Here is a 10,028-nt window from a genome sequence, read left to right as displayed (position 1 = left end):
TATTAAACATAAAAATTTTTTAAAAATATTTGTGATCTTATTTCATTATTGATTTTGTTTCTTTTTTTGATTAAATACATGCTTATCAGTATTAATCATATTATTAATTGGGTTAAATATTGCGTTTTAATCCGAAATGTCAATAAAAATTTTTAAAATTATTTAATAAATACCTTCAAAGTCATTATAATTTTATTTCCAAATTTTTATTTACAACGAATTAAATAGTTTTAACAATCCTTGACTGGCGATACGTTCTGCTTCGCTTAATTTTAAAAACTCCCTTCTTGTATTTTCATGTTCATAGTGGTCAACACTTCGGCTTCTTGTAGTTTTATATATGTTTTGGCTGGTTTTGTTGAAATTTTTTGCCTGGTATGGTCTATGATGCATCAAATTATTTTGAGTTCTAGAATTTACCGATTCATTAATATTTAGTTTGACATATTGAGGTGTTTCACTGGTACTAATTAAATTTTCTTGTTTTACTTTTCCATGCTTTGGGTAGTTATTTCTTACACACCAAATACAACAGCAATTCCCAGACTTTCCAACGCAAACAACTTCATTCATTTCCATGTTGTTGTAAGTTACATCATTCATAGACATCGATCGTTTTGACTTTTTGACGAGACTACTATTCCAATGGTTTTTAATGGCATTATCAGTACGGCCCGGCAAACATTTAGCGATCTCACTCCACCTATTTCCTAACTTTTCATGCAAGGAATGAATCAACGCATCTTCTTCTGGTGTAAATGGGTTTTTTCTGATCCCGGGGTGTAGATGGTTGTGCCATCTTTCTCTGCACTGCTTTCCTATCCTAGTTCCCATTAACTCCGCAATCTTTGACCAATTCTTTGGCAGATTCCGTTTGATTATTCTGAGAAGCTTTTGATCCTCCTCTTTAGACCACGGACCTTTGGTTATTCTGCTATTAGACCCGCAGAAACCACCATTCTCATATTCATTGAAGCTATGAGACCCAGAACTTTCACTGCTTTTTTCATCTCTTATCCATGGTGCTCGTATACCTGCTAGATCAGAAGAAATAATTTTTCTTCGTAAATCCATTTTATCAACATGCTTACCGCCATTTGAACCTTGTATTTCCCTCTTTTCGATGTGATTTCTTCCATCACTAATGCTTGAAAGAGGTCGGTAATAACCATTTCCGTGGTTTATACTCTGATTAACTCTCAAGTGTCTGCCAGTATCACCATCTAGACTGCAAGTCTCATGATTTTCACTTTCCTCTTCCTTAGCTCTACTGTTACGTTCATTAGGGAATCCATCACTCCTCAAATATATTCTCCTATATTCCCCACTACATTGATTTTTTCTGCCGGCTTTCATAAGTAACTGTCTTCTTCGTTCGGATTCCGCCATACGATATTCATTCATGATCTCATAATCAACTTCGCTCATCATACTTTTTCCTGTTGTTCTCATCTTTATTTATTTATTTATATTTTATTTTTTTCCTTTTATATTTATTAATATTCTATAAATATTCTTTTCATTATAAACATTCTTTTAATATTTCCTAAATTGATATCTGACACATCTGATCCTGATATCTGATTCTGCGTGGTTTTTTTTATTGAATCCATCGTAGACCAACTTTTGATAATAATGAAAAAATTATTCAAAATTTCCTTCTTAATATCTTTATCAAGTGATAAAAATGTATTGAAGATAAAAATAGTCGGAGAAATTTTTACATATTTGTATGTACGATTCACAATGTATATTTCGACGAAAAAACCACATCAAGTAGTGTAACATATGGCTTTACATTTATAATTGTGCAGCAGGTGATTTTGTACACAATGCAAATGATCGATACATCGTTGTATTTTTTGCGATTTATATTTTAAACTTGTCCATTTTATTTATGTTTGTTCTATTATAACTTAATAATTTCGGTAAATCTAACGCATAGCATAGGATTCCGATCTTAATTGTATAATTATTCACTAGTTATGATTTTAAAATTTGATAATAAAATCATATATAAATAATATAAATGAGAACTGCAACTTTTGACCGCTTCTAGTTTCTTTTTATTGTTAAAATAAATTATATGACCACGAGTATTTCCCGCATTTTAAATAGATAGCCAATTTGTATTTTAAATAAGATTAAACAAGAAAGCCAGTTTTTAAATGTAAGGAAATGGATTTATATATGTGAGTATATTTTATATTTTTAACATAATATGAGTTGTAAATCAAATATTAACAAGAAAGCCACCTAAAATATTACATTTTAATGGCTCATCTGGTTGGCTGTTTTTAGTTATTCCAAATGAATTTTATAAAAGATTCTAGAACAATGGATCATATAACAAACAAATTACGAGATGTTCTCTTTTGTTTAATTAAACGATATTCTTAGATTCAAACAAATCAGTTTTTTTCGCAAACAAGAATTTTACAATTAAAATATAATATGTCCAAAAAATGAAATTTGTGACTAGTCTGTGATTCTTAATAAGATGGCAGAACTATACCATTTATAATAATATTGTAGAAATAAAATTAAAGATTCAAAGAAATTTATTCTAGATTCTCTAGAAATATTGTCAAATAGGAGAGTATTTAATTTTTACGAAACAATAGCTCCCGTCTTTTACAAGTAAATAGATTAATTCGGTTAAGAAGTTAATATTGGGTTTGTATACTAAGATAATTTTGTATTGCTATAATAAATTTCCACTATATTCTGAAATATTTGCGAAAATTTTTATAAAATGATGTTAATTGGATAATTCTGATATAAACATTAAAAATATTTCCATATAAGAGAAAAATGGAAATATTTTCCGATAGTGATGCATTGTGAATTTTTTTCAATGAATAAAATCAGCTAAATATTTCCATATTGGCATTTTAAATTTTAAGGGGTGTGATTGCGTGATGTAATAAATTTTTTAAAATTCTTCGAAATATTCATGATTAAAGATCGAATTTTTCTATGACGTAAATTTTCACAATTTTCATATCAATTGAAAACCAATAGAATTGGTTATTCATGAAATATGCATTTAATTTTAGTTTCAGACGCTTTATTTCTAAAATACAGGTTAATTTATATTAGATGTCCGTATGAAAATCAAACGGGGTAATTATAAATCCATAATCCTTGTTTTTACCACTTTTTGTAATTAAAATTTTAATTACTCAAATCAATTTTTAATGCTTCAATGTTTTCTTTGTTTTACTACGAAACATCTACTTGAATAATTCTACAATAAAAATTTATTTCGCATTCTAGTTTAAACACAAAAATATTGTCAATTAATTTAATGTCAAAAAAGCAGACAGTTGATGTTGAATATTACACTGTATTATCCTCGATTAAAATAAAAGAATTGAATATTGCATATTAAAAAGAGGAGCTGTGAATAAATACCAAATAAAATTACATAGGAAAAGAGGATGTATATTTGTATAGATATTGATGCATACTAGGCTTCTGTATATATTTACTAGTTGAATTCGGATCGCTAGAGAAAAATTTTTCCTGATTATCCAATTAGATAAAAGAATTTCAAAAAACAACTATTTTGCTATAGAATAAAAAACGTCTTTAAATGATGAAAAATTAGATCATGGCAATATTTATACAAAAGTAAACCAATTTTAATTAAATTGGCTTGATTGCATCGTATAGTACCGAAAAAAATGTCTATTAAATACAATAATGAATAATTGTTTAATAATCCCATAAGCAACTATTAATCGCTCAATCCCTGCAATTATAACAATAAATTAAGTTTGATACAATATTTTTTTTCAGATCTGGACAATTATCGAATTATATATATTGAACAAGAAATTCAATATCTTTGGAAGAACTTTTTTTGATAATTTTTTTAAAATTTTTGTGCATTTTTTACTAAAACATATAAATCAAATGGTCAGAATCTCTTCCTCACTTTCGTACATTTCTAGCACTTGGTTATAATGATAAATATATTTCACACAATAAAAATTTATAAAAAAAATTGCTTTTCAATAAATCCATTTTTATCTCTCAAGCAATATAATACGTGCTAACCTCTTCCATTGTAATTAAAAAATATTCGTCATGCAGCAATGTTTGTTGACAATAAAACGTCACTATGATGTGTTTTTTTAAATTAACATTGTATTTAAATTTATAGAAAGATAGCAATATATTAGCAAGCTGAAAACATATTTATTTATCTATTTTGAATATTGCAATGTTTCTGGGCTTGAAATGTAAATGCATAATATATATACAGTCTCTAAGTTTTTTTTCCATTTTCTTGATTGTAACTCGAGAATCATAAACCTTCTGAATATAAATGAAAAAAGGTTCTACAGGTTATATTTACAATTTGATATTAAATACATCATTGTAAGTTGGATTTTGATTGAAAAAAATATTGGTTTAAGGTTTAACCTCGTGGACTTGATTGATATTCTGTCGTTTATATAATAACACTATAAATATGATATGTGTATAATAATTCTATGAGTCTCCCTTCTTTAAAAAAATATCTAAAAATTTTAACTGATGATATATTTGTTATTGGGGAGTAACATGTCGATACAGGCTTCTGATTGCTTCTATTTCAACAAATATTTTAGACTTTATGTTAACTTAAGATAACTAACTATAATCATTATTATCAGACCATACTATTGTTGTATTTGAAGAAAAAACACATTTCAAGCCATTAATTTGAATTTTAAAAATTTGTAATGACTAATTATAGCCTTTTTCCAAGAGAATAGGTAAGTATCTGACCTATCCTATTCTTAATATAGGAATATTTAATTTCCTTTGTAATAAAATTTTCGTTAAGTTGATGTTAATTGACCTTTATAATAAATATGTAAAAGCATCACAAGAAAACTCATGTCATTATTTTAAAATAAATATCCCACACGTTTTTAATAGTTAAAAAAATTCTTAATTTCATGAATAATTTATTGCTAATGTGTCATACATAGACCATCTAGAATTTTTTTTGATTATCTTTAATTATTGCGTCAAGAATATTAAATGAAAAATATGTGAAGAATTCTTCATTGCAATATATTAATCATATTACGTGTTCGCAATATTAAACATATTTTTGTATCCGATAGCGAAATTAAACATGCCCCAAATATTATTTTAATAATCAGCTATTTATCAGTGGTATTAATCAATGATGTGTTAAATTTGACACTTTTCAATTTAAGTTCATTCTTTAGTGTGATTGGATTCAGGATCATAAAAATGAAATTAATTAATTCCAAAATCTATGATTTATTATAAAAGAGTTAAAAATTATAGGAAAACTACGTTCTATATTAGAATGGATATTTGCACACATTCATTTCTAAATTCTCATATATTGACCAATTTTATTTATAATTTTTGTATAATTAGCAGATAATTTAATAATAACTTATTTTTGTAACATTCTTTCCATTTTTGAAAGCAAGACAGTTATATCAATTATAGTTCCCATCTATGTTTGTAATGCCTCTTTAAAAATTACGATTCAATATAAATATTTAACTTTACTATACAAAAACAATCTGACGAAATTTAATACATAAGTGAGGAAACAAATTTATATGCGAATTATTAGAAATTTTGAGGCCGAAATTCTAGTGTGGAATCTTAGATATGCTTTTTTATTTTTTAATTAATTGTAAGAATTTTTTCTATACACATAATTATGGAATTCATATGCCTACCAGTTATTTGTGGCCATTTTAATTCTAATATATGGTATAATTGAGAATTTTAAAGTATATGCAGCCATAATTATTCAAAACAATATATTATGATTATATTGCTCTTGCGTCTCTTTTATTGATCTTTATTTGTAAAAAATGTCGTGTTTATATTAAATGTAACTGTATTTAGGTCGTCAAAATTTTAAATCATGATTCGTAAAGACCTATGTGCATTACAATACTATTCTCTTTATGTTTTTAACAACATAAAATTTCTTTATTGTCCTTATTTTCAAGTTTTATCTCTGATATATAAAAAAAGCCACCTGCTGGAAAACAAAAACAAACTTTTTTATATAAAATATCCGATGACTTTTAAATAATATAAGACATAGTGTATCTTGGACAAAAAAAAGTTATCCCAACCTACACATATAACAAATGAGTTGACTTTGGACTCAAAAAAAACACCCTGTTAAATAAAATACAAATACTGTCCTTGAAAAGATTCGATTTTTATGTCCAAGAAATTGTGTATTATATATCCATATATCAAAAAATCCAACATTTGAGACTTTGCTTAAATAAGAAATTATAACATTCATGAAAAAGATTCCGCATAAATTGTTGTGCATTTTAGATAAAAAAATGTTTAAACCGAGAATTTATGAGAATAGAATTCTTTGAATTTCGAAATTTTTCCTGAAATATGAATCTAAAAATAAACATTGGTTTTATATTTTAACTGGAATAAACTTCATAGTGCATATAAATTGTTAGAGATCTATGCAATAAGTTCCTTAGGAAGTGCTTATGATAAATAGTATAATATTAAAGCTAGAAATATAACTTCATATCCAGTTAGTGGGATTTTCTAATTTACGATTATCATAAGGTGAATTTCATGTCTTCTTTTTTGTGGGTATGAAGCTAGAAGAATATTACTCCATAACTTAACGGAAAATTTCTTTTTAAATTAATTTGATGAAAATTCAAAGATATAAAAATCACTATATAACCCATCTCAGATCATAAAATTATATGAAAGGTGTCATATGCAAATGTATAGATCTACATGGCGCAACTGGGGTGATTAAAATCAAGTTTATCGGCTATAATATGCCTTTAAATATCATATTAAAAATCCAACAGCATTTTTTTCATTGGTTAGAGAATAAAAATATCAATCTCTTTTAAAGCTAACTACTTGCAAATTATATATATCTATTAACCAATGATTCTAAATGCAACATAAATTATGTTATTGTAAAAACGCTTTCTATATTTATTTTCGGTATTATCCCGCTTATGAAATGCTTCTAAGCAATTTTTTCGTTCCCTGTCATTACTGCTAAAAGAATTTACTAAAATTCAAACCACTCACTAGCTTTTTTATCCTACTTTTATAGAAATTTATATGTTTACACAGTCAGAGATTTTATGATTTTCAAATATAAAAAAAAATTATAACTTGTAATAAACACCCTTTTATGTATTGCTGATCATAATATTGTTTCTAAAGAACCATAAGTAATGATTTTTCTTTCTATGTCCCAGAAATCATAAAATTTTCATTATAATTTAAAAAAATGGAATTTATAGGTGGTGATACAGATCCAATTGTATGGAAAAATCAATAAATATTAGGTTTCTGTATTTAAAGAGTGATGATATTAATGCGCAGACATTAAATCGGGATTTTTAAATTAATACAATTATAATACATATAAAAGCAAACAAAAAGTTCTTGAAAGTATTTGTATATTATGAAATCTAAAATTTTGTTCGTATTATTCTTTTTTTGTTCATTAACAGTATTAAAAAATTATGAATACTCCTAAACAACTAAAATATTTCAAATTATTAAGGGATTATACAAAAAATATAAATTTATAGAGGCTGTACCCATATAACCTTTCTGTTACCGTTATAATTTATCGATAGATTTTATATTTGAAAGAAGGTAAATGGTAAAAAAGAAGATTTACATTTATTTAAACAAATATGTATTGGCTATAAATATTCAAATTAGTCGATTACAACAGATTACGAAATATTTATATTTAAATAGAAATTAAAAACTATAAAATTATTACTTACAGCCTAAACAATTCGTTAGCGCCCCGTTTAATATTTAAAATGCATTGATTGATAATATTATCGAAGAATAATAAAATATTGATTATAAATAGTTTTACAACGCAGAAGGCTTTATACGATCATTTTGAACAAAATTTACTGCATTTAAAATCTATTGCATTTAAGACACAATTACTTTCAATAAATATAATTCATCCCTGAAAAGTATAAATTAATCCTTAAAAGTATCATTTTAGTTTCAACAAGTTTCTTAAAAACTAATGTTCTAATGCATAATTAATTGTGTATATTTGTTTTTTAATTTCTACTTTTACCCATAAACTTCTTGAAATAATGAAGGCTCAAAATACTATTTCCTTGATACTTTTTCTATATTTAATGGTTTATAAGCTCTTTAAATGTTTTTTATATTGGATTTTCAAATAGCTATTTATAGCGTTTTGAAAACACTTTTTTTTAATTTGATGTCGTTAAATATATGTTAGAATAAAATAAATTTTAACCTAAATTTTCATCTTCGTATAAAGACTAATTTTATAATTCTCTAATTTTTAAATACACCCTGTTTTTATTTATAACTATATAAATATCTGTTTATTCATTTAATTTGATAAAAAAAGGTTATTATTTAACTTTGTAGATGTCGTGATAATGTTACCAAATTACTTCTTTTTAATTTTAATGCAGAAAATGTTTTTTAGGTATTAATAATAGCTTTATTTTGTGCCGTTTAAAAAATGCACTCGAAAAATCCTTTTATTATTTTTTGCGGAATTCACTAAGTCTGTAATTTGTGCTTTACAAAAATATTTAAAGATATTATGAATGTAATTGATGTTTGTCTTAAAATGATTACCTAGCCAAAACTGCGAAATTTTGGCTAAAATCCTATAAAAGAATATATTTACAATTGTTTTCATATGATATTAGTATAAACCCTATATATATTTTAATTCAAGAATAAATTCGATAGAATTCCAAAATCAAAAAAAACAAAAATATAACATTAGTTTCATATTATGTATGTATAAATCCCGTAACTTTTTACTTCTAGAGTCTTCTAATTTAATTCCATCATCTATATGCAATATTATAACAATAAGCTGCCATTAAAAAAATTTTATCTATATGAAAGAAAATCAAACACATTTTCTCGACTTATTTCATCGTTATCACGAAAATTTTTTTGGTTGAACGTCCCAATGTAAGTTCGATTATAGGATTTTCATAAGATTAACTATAATATTTATTAAATACACATTTCAAAAGTTTATTACGCTCACATTTGGTAGAATAAAATGATTTGTAAAAATATCTAGAATCAAATATATAAAATGTAATAATAAAAAATTATTCAAAAAACTAGTTATGTGCTTTAATATTGTTCATTTTTTGTAAATTTTGATGTTATTATGCATAAAATGATTTTTTATACATTTTAGCTTATTTTTGCGAACACTCGAAAGCGACAATAATGATTTAGATGATATTTTAATTAGATCAAATCCTTTTTTATTTTTTTTGAACATGCGAAATAACCAATATGATTTTAAAATCCTAAAAACAGTGTTTAATCGCAATTTAAAATTATTTATCCCACTTTTTATTTTTAACTTCTCTTCTTTAGTTATCATAATATTTTTTCTATTCGAGCCTATGAAATATTATAGATATCAAATCAAATAATTCGTTTTTCGTGATTTCGTGTTGAATCATGTGATTAGAGGCGTAAAACAAGTAAATTATCGGTTTAAACGCCTAAAAATAGGTTTCTGTAAATAATAATTTAGGAAATCCGGCATTATTATCCGAAAAAAACTAGTTTTACCATGTTTGATTATGTATATAAGTTAATACGTAACTTTCAATGAATGAAAAACGGTTAAAAATATAAAACAGAAAGGGAAAGATGACTTTAATATCGGCCAAAAGGTATTTTCGATGGCTATGACTTTTAGAACTTGTCTAATCCAGAATTCTAATTACAAGACTAAATTATTACACTATATATGTTTTAAATAGCATGGTCAGTAATCATTCATTCTTTACTAAAATATTTTAACGTAAATAATTTATTTCTAGTATATTTTATTTTATTATAAAAAAGAAAAATTTCATATTCAGCTTGAAATTTTAAATTATCACACAATTTTATATCAGAAACGATTTCTTTGTCCTTATAATTTAATGCTCAATAGACCAAAACTTAAATTACCTATA

This window comes from Rhyacophila brunnea, unplaced genomic scaffold (assembly GCF_057557595.1).
Source record: "Rhyacophila brunnea isolate RB1 unplaced genomic scaffold, BYU_Rbru_1.0 scaffold_76, whole genome shotgun sequence".
NCBI lineage: Eukaryota > Metazoa > Arthropoda > Insecta > Trichoptera > Rhyacophilidae > Rhyacophila > Rhyacophila brunnea.
Note: the sequence above shows the minus strand (reverse complement) of the source record.